The sequence below is a fragment of the Ornithodoros turicata genome, chromosome 5 (genome assembly GCF_037126465.1).
Source record: "Ornithodoros turicata isolate Travis chromosome 5, ASM3712646v1, whole genome shotgun sequence".
NCBI classification, from domain to species: Eukaryota; Metazoa; Arthropoda; class Arachnida; order Ixodida; family Argasidae; genus Ornithodoros; species Ornithodoros turicata.
Window position 1 is genome coordinate 48,623,038 of NC_088205.1, and position 15,294 is coordinate 48,638,331.

Sequence of the window (15,294 nt, forward strand, 5' to 3'; positions counted from 1 at the left end):
CTTGTACCAATAATATATAAGCGCGTGTTGCAAATAACACGACATACAAAACTTTATCAACACCCCTGCGTACATATTGTGATATAAAAACGATATACAACAGCAAAATGTGCACCGTTGCATAATAGCACCGCTGACTAGCAAACATATTGTACTTATTCAATGAGTCTTACATTTTGCACAGGTTTCATAACAAGTCTGTGTCAAGATGGACCTTGGGCTGTTTATTTTTTGTATTTCCTTTATTTTTATTTTGGCGCGAGGAGCGCTGTATTGCATGTGGACCAACGTCCAACGATCGCGTCTCTTGAGAGGCGTGACATTAGCATCGAAGCTGCGCTCATTTTGTGTTTAGCTGTCTACTACATTATGGACCTCTCGTATGGACAGTTGCTTGGACTTCTCGAACAATGCTCCTGCAAGCCACACCATTCGAAGAGGTTGGATGACCGGGAAAGTAAGGAAGATTATTGACACGATGTAATCCGCTCTATGAGAAAGGGAACTTTGTGAACACGCAATAGTTACAGGTCATGCCCTGATGTTAGATGAGCCAGTTATTTTAGCCCGAGAAAGCTGCCGGGGTGTAAGAAAGCAGTTGGAATCAAAAAGACAGATAACATGATAAAGTCGCATCCGGGACCCTTACCCGACTGCTACGCCTCGCTACAGCGCAAATACATCTGTGAATACTTTTTAGTAAAGAGATGTGTCTACCCAGCGTTTGGACGATGTTCAAGAATTCTTGAACATCGAATTGAACTCGATGGATATCTGAGTGATATTCATCGGACGTACGAATCCGCTAGGACACTATTCGTACATCCAGAGGATATACTGTGTTGAGGTATTTTGTATGCAAGCTGTTTTTTTTTTTTTACCCTCATGGTGAACGGTGCATTATTCACTCCCGTGGTGCTGATCCTCTTCAAACAAGAACAACACAAAGCAGACGTAGGTAAGATTTGAAACACTACGACTGCATTTGACTGGCGGCTACTTCTACCTTGCAATATAATAAGCAGCAAGCAGAAACACGAAATCCGACAGAACACTTCCTCCTCTGAAGATACGCAATATATCCGAATGTCCATATTCGGAAATGGATATCCGGTGGACATCTCTGGGAGCTTCATGGAAGGACGCCCATAGCCGCAGATAATTACTTTGCACGACCAGCAGCATGCGAACGATATATATATATATATCGTTCGCGTCCTGCTGGTCGTGCAACTTAGTGATTACCTGCGCAGTAAACCATTCATATCCACAGGACGTATCCCTACAAGGGATCTCCTGTAGGGATGTGAATCAACATTGTGTCCACCCATGCTCCACCACCAAGGAAAAATAGCCGAAGCTCTGTAGCTGCACGTTGAGCACACGGTCAAACTGTAAACATATATATATATATATAAACTTACGTTACATATATACGCTAAATGTTAAATATATAAACCAGGGTGTCGGAGCGAACCGAAAACCGGAACCGAAAACCGAAAAAAAAACGCTATTTTGGTACGAACCGGAACGGAATCGAAACCGTATACGTTTTTTTCGCTCAGAAGGGAAACCGAAAAATATATTTAACGGTTTTCGGTCCAAGAAAAAACTTCGCAGGTTTGGACTACGGGTAGGCGAATGAAACAGACGTCGTGTGCTCTGAAGTCATGTCATGGATACTATACGAGGGTTACAGTTACGGTGGAATGTATGTCGGTATAGCATGACCCTTAGGCTGCCTTTGTAATGGTTTATCGTTGGCGCACGCACACAGACTTCGAGGTACATGTGACTCTCTAGCAATGTGCCGTAGTGTTCGTTTTCATTTGATCCCCCCAAACTCTCCTCAACTAAACAGCGACCCAAGGGGGCTGCACAACGGCTTCTTTATCGGTAATGTCGCGCAACGCGTCCCTTGTTTGAGAGCAGCTAAGTTGAATACATATACGTATACTCGAGGGCAAGCCCGTGCAAAGTGGTAACTCTTTTGTGGACAGGGCACGAAGAAAATAAAACGGAGCCGTCGAGCGCGTTTGTGAGTGAAGGTGTTCCTCGATTTGCGTCGTACTCGTGCGGTGGTGCTTGCTGGCTAGACATTAGCAACAGACATTCGGATGGGACGCGATCGCTCCAACCCAGCAAGAAAGTACTTTACGTATGACATCACGACAAACAAGTCCATTTGTAGCATGCGCTCCAAGAAAGGAGAGAGCCCATTTGAACAGACAGTAACCTACAGGAACCAGGAGCTACCAATTTCACAGCTGTCTATTAATATTAAATACAATGTATCCGGAATAAACGGGTTTAGATTTTGTAACTTTGATGATTATTATTTTTTTGTGGGGATGAATATTCCCAGCAGAAGCGGAACCGATTAAACCGGTATTAACCGTTATTTTTTTGCTCCGGAGCAGAACCGGTACCGGATCGTTTATGATGTAACCGGAACGAAACACGTTTCGGTTCGACACCCTGATATAAACTTACGTTACACGACATTCAGTTGAGGATGTGGCAAAAACCCAGTAAAAACAAATGCCATTGACCGCATGACTCTAGGTGGTGTAGGTTTTTTATTATAATTCAATGACACGTTTTCTGGGACACCCTGTATATACAAATATAAAATTGAGCGAATGAGTGAACTTGTAAATATATATATATATATATATATATATATAGGTGGCAAAAACCTAATAAGATCAATAATAATATCAATCTGTGGGCTGGCGATTGCGCTCAAAAAGTCATCGCGCGCTATGGTGGGGTGCTGTTGCGGAATGAGACCTGCAGCGCGAACCGTGCTTGATTTAGATTTTCGTACTGAAAGACGACAAGGTTGTTTGGACCTTTCGGGAGTTTGTTTCTTTGGTTTTTTTTTTTTTTTTGTTGTTGTTGTTGTTGTAACTCGTGAACGACGAGGAAGAAAAACTAATTTTGGAATTTTTGGAACGTCTGGTTCGAGTCCTTTTTTCTAGCTCATTGAATGTCCTTGTGCCACTCTGATCGAAACGAAATCCGGTTAGTAGCTATCCATCTGACCATAACATATTGGTGCCGAAACCCGGGAAGGTAATTCCGGACGATCGAGGAGGATGGATCGCTTGAAAGCGAAAAGGACTGCACTGCGAGGGAGGACCACTCGAATCATCAACGAAAGGAAAGCTCTTCATTCATCTGAGACCGCCAGCGCTGAGGAGGTCACCGTTCTACTAGATCGCCTCACCATTTGCAGTACCGACTTGAAAGACGTCGACACCCAGTTGGAGACGCTCATTCCAATCGAAGATCTTAAACAGGAGTATGACAGCTGCTTTGGATACCAAGAGGAAGTAAGCACAGTAGTCTCAAAATTGAACTACAAACTTCGACAAGCTGAAGCTCCGGCTTTGCAGACCATGACATCGCAAACTGAGAGGAACACTCAGTCCTTGATGGAGTCAACGAGATCTGGAATTAAGTTACCAAAGCTCCAGCTCCAAAAGTTCAATGGCGAACCCACGCTGTGGCCAAGCTTCTGGGAGCAATACTTAAAGGTCAGCTATGCCGATATCCCAAATAGTCGAAACGGTTGTGATATTCTGAAAGCCCACATCCAGCTCTCCCCAAAATACACCTTCATTCTCTCAGTTCGGTACAGTACCATGTCAAAAAAATAGGTAATTCATTCCGAAACACACATGGGCGCAGCCATTTTTATGACGTAAATGCGCCCGAACGGGCATTGTGACGTGTACGCGCCTTCGTACTTGTCAGTGGATTTCAGCTACGGCTTCTCGCGGCTTCACGTATCTGTGCTTGAAGATGGCGGACAGCCGGGTTCCACCGTTCCGCGCTAAGTAAACAGTGCAGCAGCTGCGAACTCATTCGCGAACCAACCTCTGTGCGATGTTGTGACTGGAATTCGTCGTTTGTGTTTTGTGAGCACGTACAATTTGTATGAAGTCGCGTCTGCGTTAGCCCCTTTACAGCACTTGCCCATTGTAGAGGCTGACGTTTCGACAGCCGTGTCAGCAAGAAAGTGCCGACAGCGTTTTATTACCGCAGGAAAATTGTGCTATGTATTTGAGAAACCGCATACTGCTATGGGACAAGTTTTACGTACGATTTATCAATGTGCAACAGCGTCGACGATGGTATGTAACGACGAAAGACGTAAAACGAAATACAAATCACATTTTAAACTTTTTGTGGGATTCTGTGCATTTTCCAGAAGCTTTCTTTGAATCACGCACTCCCATGTCACGCTGCGTTGCGTGGTACGCTACAAACTACTGTCTGACATTTTATGTCTGACATCTGGATATTGTTTGTAATGAACACCGTCGCACAAAAACATGCACACGAAAGCTCCAGTAGCCATGTGGTTGCACACTATGCAGACGCAAAAGAAGTACCAGAGCACATATTGCCACTTAGAAATGTGGTGTCTGAAGAGTTAGGGCATAGCATAGATCCTAGAAATCAGGTGCACCTTATCCTTCTGTAGAGTGCTCTTTCAATTCACAACCCAGCCCATGGGGTGTAAAAGTATTAAAGGCAGTTATGTGACTTGTCGTCGTGGGTGACATCACTGGCCAGCCTCGGGATTAATTCTGTGCTCAGGAATTATTGTACAAAGCACTTTGTATGTAGGACGTGATAAGCAATATGTAAGTTGCAACCTTGTCTGCAGCATTCTCGATTGCCTCTTACCTTTACAGTTCGAGACACGTTATGAAACCATTTGCAAAGGGCATTCTTACAGGGGCTGTGTAACTTGAGTTTTTAGTATAAAATTTATAAGAATATAAGTATACAATATGTAATATGAAATTTATATAAAATCAAAAATAACATTTATAGAAAGAATTTATAAAAAATAAATAAAAAGGCTTCATGGAAGCAATCCGTTAGCATACCCATTGCACATGAAGCACAATTATATATGCTTGGACATCATCTAATTAATCTTCTGAACCATATGTGTGGCTGCATACGAAATTTTTTATGCGCATCCTCTACCTTCCTATTCCTACATGTGCACACGAATAACAGTGCATATATGTGAAGTGGCAAAAAGCAACGCTAGACTCTACCATCATTGTGCCCCTTTAACTTTTCCACATTTATGTCTGGTGAACAGGGAATATCTCACTAGAAAAGAAGACATTTGTGCATTGTTTGGCAAGCAAATAAATATATTTATTCACATTTTCCATAAATCAACAATGTTGTGACCTGGTGCAAATATTAATGTCAACAAGTAAAGTACTTACAAATTATTCCTATGTGCTCAAATGCAGATATGACAATTCTGTTTTTGTACCTCAGCACAGTACAGTTTCAAAATTAACAAACTGCACAGCATCAGCAATCTTAAAGTATCTGAAGAGGGGAATCACATAAAGCTCCAATAATAGACTGTGCAAACAAAGCTAAAAAAAAAACAAAGTACTTAAGAAAAATCAGATTAATCGGTTGCCGTTGTGATATGTACTACTATGCACAATTCATGAATGGAACATGTTACCTCATTGCATTGCTTCCATGTGAGCACTAGAACAGGCAGCTCTTTCCGTGTTTTTCTATTGTCTTTTTTTGTTTTCTGTTTTTGCATTAGCAAGCATGGCCATAGTGAATCACAAGCAACCAAGGACAGGATGAGACATCTACAATGCGACTGCTAGCTCTAAACTGATATATTTATTAGCAGACTCTGGAATATACACACATATGCTGCTAAGAAAATGACAATTTAACCAATAGAATAACAGACAAGAAAAAGGTTATATATCTTCCCCTCTCCTCATTCTATTTCACAGGCAGCCCTAGTATCATTCTGAGTGTGTCACAGCGTTCCCTTTGAGATAACGTATCTCTGACAGAAGCAAATCCAACAGCGGACTGCTTACGGATGCAACTATCTTGGATTTCTCTAACCACTTGTTATTTAACCGCTGCCTTGAGCTGTGTGTTCTGGAAATTTAGGCAGCATCCAGAGTCCCTGCAATGTGTTGCCATGTTTCTCGAGGGCCTGTGTTTCACTATGGCTCTCAGATACAAACTACCCCATTTCAGCACAGTAGAAAACACAGATTTGTAAATAGCATCTGTTGATTGCACTGTACATACCCCCCACATAAAGGATCATAGTGGATACTACATCTTGTGCGATAATGTCAGGAACACAAAAAATATAGATTTTAAACCACTCTTACATCGTAGTAGTAGTATTTGTGTGAAGCTGCACAATTCCTGTCCTGCAAATAATTTAAACCATATGTTTCATCTGCCAGCGTGATGATCCCCTGAAAAGCAATTCACACTTGGCGGGAACTACCGGTTCTGAAACCTATCCCTGACATGTGTAGCCATCAGGGAGGAAACCCAAGGGCTGCGGTGGAAAAGACAAACACACACGGGCTATGTTCACTCTGTGTATCAGCTGCTCTGGCTAGGTTTCTATTCATGCTTAATGGCCTGTATCAGTAATGCATGAAGACCACTGCTAAGTTGTGTTGAGAAACACCACTTTATGTTTGCCATGTCTAAATGAAACGTACCTGACCTGATCCAAATTAACCGTTCTGAGCCTGGAACACACAAAGAAAAAAACGCAACACACGCCACAACATTAACAGATAGCAAATGAGCTGTAGCGAGCTCCACCTTGGGACAAAGTCAACAAGTAATTCACCAAAAGTCAATGAGCGCCTGAAATGTAACATCTCCAGTGGCGTAGCCCGACCTCAAAGGTAGGGGGGGGGGGGGGGGGCTCGATACGAAGACTCCCCCCCGCTGGTCCTGTGTCGACAACACACACATACTTGTGCACACTTCAAACTGAGGATTAAAAAAGGGAACGAAAATAGTTTATTTAGACGTTCACAGTACGATTACATGTATAGGCTGTCATGACCAATGAAGTGGTGTCACGAGATTGGAAGTATTTTGAAAAGCTCATACTTTGAAAACCATTCAAGAATGCTTCTTAGATAGACGCCATGAACTGCAAGAACTTTCGCGATAGTCACACTGGTCCCCCCCCCCCCCCCCCATATATTATGGTCTCGGATTTGCACGATTTGTGTGGGTCGGTCCGTGGCAGGCAGGGGGGCTCGAGACCTCCTAGCCCCCTCGTGGCTACACCACTGAACATCTCTGACTGGTAGCAGGATGGCCCACGTTCAATTCCTGGTGCTAGCACTGACTGGCTTTTTCATGAATTATTTGTTGGAAGTTTCGATGTGCTTGAGAACCATTCGTCAACCATTATATCCTCATGAGGTGATGAGGGTTTGTCATCCCAAAGAGACTCCCTTTCTGGCATGTGTCCTTATGGATGCTCATCACTGCAGAAAAAAAGAAAGAAAGAAAGGAAAAGCATTTAATGACAAGAAATGGATAGTCGCATTTACTGCATAATGATTGTGCACAACAGAAAGAATACTTTTGCACAGAAGGCTGTACTTCTTGATGTCTAACATCAAGTTACAAAATTCCAGAATATATGACATGTTGTAAGGTAGAGAATAAGTAGAGTTATTGAGTTGTCGAGTTGAGTTGAGGGGGCAGTTGTACCCCCTTTTTATTTTATTATATATGATTATCTAATTATCTTTATGTCTGTACCACCCCTCGCTCTCTACATTACAACATGTTTTATATATTCTGGGATTTTGTAACTTCATGTCAGACATTAACAAGAGCAGCTTTGTGCACGAAAGTCTCGTCTCATTAAAATTGAGATGCTCTCAACAGTCTTCTTTCTGCTGAGAATCTCTATCGCAGCATACCTGCACATTGCTGTTCTACGTACTGTGACTTTGCAGTAAGAGTATGGACTTTGGGTAAAAAGACTACACAGCACTGCTCAGGTATTTTTGCCTATCGAACAGTATGTATGTATGCAGTATGCACACAGTATTTGTGCACCGGACCCACTAAAAATGTAGTGAATGTGGCATTGCCCACGGTAATGCACCAAGTTGAACACAATTATTGTAGAATCCAGGTATTTTAGCTTACATGTCAAGCCAGTACCACACCAGTATCCAGTGTGAAGTTGTGACAAATAAATAGTTTCCATTTTTCTTAGCTCTCAGAAAACAGACAGTGAATTAATAAGAGTAAACAATGTTAACATGAATTCTGGGCTATTCTTCAGTTGAAGATTCACAGATAGTAAAGGCACCTTCCTCAATGGACGTTGATGACACTGAAAATTCTAAAATGTTATCAGAGGCGACATCAGCTTCGGTGTGTCAAAGGATTGTATGTCCAACAGTAATCCAGCTAACAGTAACAAAAATGTGCAAAAGACAAATTAACTGAACTAATGTAACGTACCTTCTATATCAGACAGTAAAGCTTGTAACACCCCATCCACAGGAACCAGTGTCCAGACACAAAAGTGCTTGAACTGGGAGATAGCAGCTAATCGGAATGGCGATCTTTGTTTTCCACCCTGGAAGCACAGGTTGTAACTTTGAGGGCAGATTTAAAAGTGGTGTCAAAATGTCTGCATGCGAGTGCACATGAAAATTTGAACATAGATGAATACTCAAATTATAACATCACATTGTCATACCTGTTGGTGGAGGTGGACTGCAACTAACGTGTCAGCAATTTCTTCATGACCAGATGCAAGCCAGATCATGCTTCATTTCCGCCTTCAGCGTGCACCTGTGATAATCCAGAAGTTAGACTATCAATAGTACTATTGTGTTGTTAATCGTGGTTATATCAGAGTAAGCGCAGTAGGACAGCTGCACAATCGATTCATTAAGCTTGCTATTTTTTATATCTGAACCTCGACTTACCATTTTTTGCTCTCGTTTTTTTGCCTTGATCCTCCGTGGCACGTTCAAAATGTTATGCGTCGGGCACCTCAGATTTTCATCAGACGATTTCGTGCCGAGATTCCAAATTGCCTCTGGAGTCGCGCGTAACCTATGATAACATTCGTGGACGAAATCCTTGCAGTGGAAATTAGCAGGCACCACTGTCAGCCAAGAGCTTCGCACTGCTTGGTCTTTTGGCAGCTTATAATAGGTAACACTTGAATGCACCGATGAATTGTTCTAACAGCGTAGCACTCTCGCATCTTCGACAACTTCGCCGTGGCATATTTACGATTCATATCGCTCCAGCCCATAAAAGGCAAGGTCAGAACAAGGAAGTGCACTTTCCCAACGACGCTGTGCCAAAAAAAAAAAAAAACATTCACATGCTTTGTTTCCGGCTTAGCAACAACATAACAGCTGTTCGCTTATGTACGATGCACAGAGGAGGAAACGAAAGAAGCCAAGCAGCCAAGCCAAGAGTCCATGCCAAGCCAAAGACAGATAAACCGAGAGCAGTGACGTCGGTGCGCCCGTGCGCAGGGTTTGCCGACGGTCTGACGGCCGGGCGTGGGAACTAAAAAAACTGTTTTCTAAAAAACTACGAACAGTTGGAGCAAGATATTTCGCACACATATTCAGTGTTCGGTAATGAACACACAGCGCGAGTATCGCTCAGTTCTGCGGCACTTCAAAATCGGCATATCTGACCTTTAAGGCGGAATCACCCCAATGTAATCTCTATGGGTATCACGGTGCCCAGTTCATCTCGCAAACCACTGCTTTTAGGTTGCCAAACTCTGGGCACAAAATAATGGAAGATACCATGTAGGTATTGACACCTTTTTAATTCATCTTCTGCACACGGTTGAATTTATACATTTTTTTGCTTCCTTGGAAACAAATACATTGAGCCCTATGGAACTAGCATGAAAACGGCCGGTATAACGTCGGTGAAGAAAATTTTCCTTTTCAGAATGGTGTCCAGCAGTGCAAATGTTGATTCTGATCACCTTTCAATTGAAGTTTCGTGTCAAGGTACTCAAGTTTCCGCGGTGAAGTGGACATAAATTTTGCTGTTTGTCGTCTGCTCGCCGGGGCTGCACTGTGCTGCCACCACATCCAGCTTCCGCTTTGGGAGAGGGACCTCGGCTTTCGCACCTAGCTGGGGGAGGGGACGGGAGAAGGTGCGCGAGCAAGCGCGTGCAGGGCAAACTGTCTGATAATCAAACTACATTACAAATTCCGACTTCGTTTTTCTTTGCAAACATATCCTCTATGTCACTCAAGGGCTCGTGACTGAAACAGTTAGTTGAACCTTTGGCTCACGAAACGTATTAGGGATCGTATAGTGTCTCAACTAAATAAAAAAGCTGCCGTTGTTGGTGCTAGCAAGTTTTACTCTTAAGAAAGTTCCCCAGTTGCGTACGATCCGCCTATCCACAAATGACTAGATCAAGAAAACGTCCATCAAAGGCAAGGAAGCGAACGAAAAGAGCAAGGAGCATTGCCACAGCTCGCAAGAGGATGCGGCTTGTTGCCACATCATTGGCGGAAAACTCTGACAGGTAGGCGTCGCATGACATAATTTATAGCTGTCCAATCCCTAAAGTGGAAACATCCCCAAAGGAGTGCAAAACTTGTTCGCAAGTAAAGCACGAGATGCACCGCAAAAAACAAAAAACAAAAAAGAAAACTATAAAATAAAATAAAAGTTCACTTCGTGTTTCCTTTTTAGCTTGGAAAGTGAGTAGTGACCAGATGCAGCATTTGCGCTTGCAGCGCGTTGTTGCTGACCCACGTTGGGTATACTATTCCTTACTTTATTAGAGGAAACGCGTGAGCGTCACCTACTCTCACATACGCTTACAGGTCTTTGTTTGTAATTTCACCTCTAGGGATCAGTCCTGTGCATTTGATGCGGACGTGATGGACACTGAAGCACAATGGGTGTCTACCCCAAAAAGTCCAAACACGGGAAAGCCACAGGAATGTACTTTCATGCCACGTCACGTCTGCGATAACAACGACGCAGGCAGTGATAACCGGCAGCAGTCGCAGAGAAGTGATCTGGAACTACCAGCATCCGCGTCGAGTGTTCACGGCAGATCGGGAAACGACGACAACCGGCACCCGCCTCGTACGGCATCGTTGTCCGCAACCTCTGTGTGCGACTTTCCAGAAACCCCTGTCAACACAAGCCAGTCGATGGTGTCAGAAACCGCAGATGGTGAACGAGCCACCCTAGTCATCAACTTTCAACAAGTGATTGAGGAATACGGAAAAGCTGCTGTTACTCATTCACAAGAATGCGTGTTTTGTGGCCAGCTTCGGTTCTACAAATATGTTAGAGTGGAGCTGAGTGTCACATTGGAATATCGCTGCACCAAATCACCTCTCTGCACCTTTAGCCATTTTGTGCGCACACAACCTCCACTGGATTCGAAAAACAGCATCAATGCTGATATTGTTCGAGGATGTCTCGCGGTCGGAATTGGTTTCACTCAAGCCCGAGAACTTACAGCGTCAGTTGGCCTTCCCTTCCTTTCTTACAAATTGTATCAGAAGTGCGAGGACAAAGTTGGCGAGAGTTTGCACGCTGCAACGTTGGACTCTATGAAGGCTGCCGCTCAAGAGGAAATCGAATTGGCGAAGCAACGTAAAGAATGTCCTGATCCTGACGGCTTTTGGCAGATTCCGGTCATAGTGGACGGAGGATGGAGTAAGAGGTCTTTTGGGCACAGCTACAATGCAAACAGCGGTGTCGCGGTTATCGTCGGCAAATATTCACGAAAGATACGGTACATTGGCGTCAGGAACAAGTATTGCACTCTCTGTCAACGTGCGGAGGCTGAAGGGAAAGATCCTTTTCCACACACCTGTGCACGCAACTGGGCTTCATCTTCGACCTCAATGGAGCGCGACATTATCGTCTAGGGTTTCCAAGAAAGTGAACGAATGTACGGAATCAGATATACGACACTAACTGGCGATGGAGATAGCAGCGCTTTCGTTGCTGTTCAAACACAAGTTTCATACGGTCGATTGGTAAAAAAAGTTGAATGCGTGAATCACCTGGTCAAAAATTACACTAAAAGACTGTACATCGCTGCAAAAGACACCAAAGCATTCACATCACCAGATGGAAGGGAAGCCAGGAAGATTTTGTCGTCAGCGAATATCCGAATCCTAAAGGGTCTCGCGAGGTCCACGGTTAGACGACATGCCCAAAACACCCACGCTGTGACGCCTGAAGCGATACAGAGGCTACGTCACCAACTGAAAAACGGCCCGTATCATGTTTTCGGCATCCACAGCGGCTGTCCCTCTGAGCATTGTCCCATCAAGAGAGGTGATGCGGTTGAACACGAACGACGGACCGAAAAGGGCAGGCTTCTAATACGATCCGGCATGATGGTAGAAATTCAAAAGGCCATTGATATACTCGCTGACAGGAGTGACATGCTCCTTCTGGACGCAACAAGCAATGCGGCTGAGACATACATGAGCATGGTTGCTCGTGCAGTAGGCGGAAAGCGTGTGGACTTAGCGAAAGGCAGGGGGTATGGAAATAGGTGTCGCCTTGCAGCCATTGCATACAACATGAGAGGCGCAAAGTGGCACGCATTCTACCTGCAGAAGTCATCCGGGAAGAGGCCGACGTCTTCGTTGATCAAGATAATAGAAGAAAGAAAGAGACGAGACGAACGCAAGGCACGCAGAAAAGCGGTGCGTCGTGACAATCCCTGCAGGATGCCAAAATTTTCAAGCGTCGCCGGAGACAAGGACTATGGGCCAGATTCACAAAGGCCGGACCTCGAGAACAACATCTTTCTCCAGAAAGCTATAGAGCTAGCTGACAAAATAAGACCTACAGCCCACGAAGCGAACACCCTCCAGGAATCTACGCTGGAACAAAGTCAGTGCTCACTTTGGCGTGCAGAAAGAAAGCAGAGGATACCTTCCACCTCGATTTACAGCATATGTCGGCCGCATCGAGCGACTTTCAACTACTCGTCAATTGTGAAGCAGATATTGTATCCCAGGTCATTCCAGAGCAGGGATTGCCAATACGGTATGGACCACGAGAATGAGGCAGCTTCGGTATTCCAAGCCAGAAATCCAGCCTGTGTGGTGAAGCGCTGTGGTCTTTTTGTGAATCCTGACACGCCGTACGTGGCCACGAGCCCCGATCGCCTTATTGATGACGATGACATCCTTGAGATCAAATGCCCTGCAAGCGCTCAAAACTACCCGTCCATCGTGGAAACTGCTAAAAGACATGCCATTGGTGTCAAAGTTTCCAAAGAAGGTTCACTGTACCTGCCGCGATCACATAAATACTTTTATCGGATCCAAGCGCAATTAAATATAACTAAGAGAAGTTATTGCAAGCTTGGGATCTGGTCACCCACGGACATGCAGGTACTTACAATAAGAAAAGACCCATCGTTGTGGGAATGCCTGTTGCCCCAGCTCAAAAAGTTCTACCTACATTACCTGATGCCAGAAATAATCGATCCCCGTGTAACAAGGCATATGAAATTGAGAGAAGATGCTGTGGACATGAGTGACCTTCAGGACCTGCTGTAGCTGTTGTCCACGTTTGTCCTTACTACTCCGTCGCAGGTCGTAAGGTGATGGCATACCGAACTACGGAATGTACGAAGCAGGATTTCATTATTTGAAGAATGCACTGCAAGAGTGACAGCCTTGACTCTGCTTGGCTTGGATGTAACATGTGTTTAGCAAGACACAGCTGATCCACGTCAAAGTCAGCGTGTCGAGAACAATTTCTTTGCAATATTTCTTGCATGGCAGTAGACAATGATAACTGTGTGACATTTTATAGGCAATCTGTCACTAAGCTGTGTTTCTTTGGCTTTTTTTAATGATGATTTTGGTTGCCGGAGCATGACAGGTATTGTGTATGTGTGTACGCAGATAATTTCGAAACAGTTCACAAAACAGAAGAAATAAAGTGTTAGAAAATGCTGGCTACTTAGTTGATCGTTAGAAGCCTTGGCTGCCTTGGCCTCGTCTGATGCCGACTAATCAGAAAAGCAAAAAGAGAAAATGGGGCGCTCTTTACTGCAATCCGCTTCACTTATCGGTGGTGGTGGGCAAGAGGATCGCTTAGACATTGTAGCGTGGTGAGAAATCATGCGCAGTAAACAGTGGGACTCGCGAACGTGTCATCTCCACAATTTGATAAAGGAGAATAATCAGGTGTAGTCACTCGCCCTTTAATTTGAGGAAAGAAAAATTACAACAGGTTACGATACATACACTTATATTTCGACAGCTTTTATTTTCGGCATCATACACAAGTGCATTACGCCACACATTTCGAAGCAGTGGGTAGGGTTCCTTAAAAGCCATCATGGCTGCCACCTGTCGCGCAATTAATATGTTCGAACGAAAGAAAAATAAGTCATCGGAAGGACAGGTATGGTGATCTATAGTTCACCATAGTACAGGTCATGGTAAGCTAGTACAGCCATTGTGTCGTAACGACGGAAGAAAAAGACCGTGTGGGTTTCGTCAACATGTAGAATGCAAACTCTCGGAATCCCTCTTCCAAAGCAATTTTCTGATATAAACAGGTAAATGGCGCACATTCCAAAGAGTAATATATGTCTTTTCGTGTACACAATTTCCTTTACAAGGTGTTTACTATTGATATCTTTCTTCTCTACACCCTGAAAAGAAGAAGCGGCAGCCAGCGGGCTCCTCGTGCCGTCAGTACCCAAAGTCAGACAACGTATAGGCACGCAAACGCGCGTGCATTCGTCATTTCCGATTTTGGTCCAGAAATATCACGTGGCTCAACAGTGCGTGGCGCCATCCATCGCGAGGAGATGACATGAGCGGGTTGGGTGATTCGGCCTTAAAGGGAGAATCCGCATGAGGTCCCTTCCGAGATTTTCGAATATTCGTCACCTTTAGCTATCAACGACCACGCCTGTAAAATATCTCCTTCGAAAACTGAGTCAAACTTGATAAAAATGATTTTCTTCTATGACGCGCTCGGTGACAGGGTAGTGCGAGCCACGAGCGCTTTTCTGCAAGCAACACAGAGCGTGATGTAAGTCGCGAGATATCCCGCGCCGTCCGCCTTGCTTTGCTGTGTGTTTTGGCAGTTTTGACGAAGGAAATTTTCCGTAGCAATTGTGTTCGTTACGTCGCACGCTGATCTTACACCCACCACGATGGCCGGTAAGACATGCTGTATAATAAGTTGTGGCAACAGGTCGGATACAACAACAGACGTAGCATATTTCCAGTTTCCGACGGCCAAACAACGTCGTTTGGAGTGGGAAATGGCGCTGCGCAAAATCAAGTGGAGGAAGACCAGCTCGAGAACGATATGTTCTCATCATTTTGAGCCAGGAATGTTCGACACGAAAAGACGGCTCATGCGGGAACTCGGAGTGGCACCTGCGGGAGGCCCCGACCGCAT

At 44.4% G+C, this 15,294-nt stretch overlaps 1 long non-coding RNA gene across 1 annotated transcript; it reads right to left on the reverse strand.

Annotated features, from left to right (window-relative positions):
• Positions 1-7,106: 7,106 nt before the first annotated feature.
• Positions 7,107-9,454, reverse strand: LOC135396003 (uncharacterized). The gene is made up of 4 exons (XR_010423240.1): positions 8,811-9,454; positions 8,579-8,673; positions 8,338-8,455; positions 7,107-7,340 (listed from the first exon to the last, which is right to left on the reverse strand). It is a non-coding gene; the product is annotated as an uncharacterized LOC135396003 (long non-coding RNA).
• Positions 9,455-15,294: the final 5,840 nt, after the last annotated feature.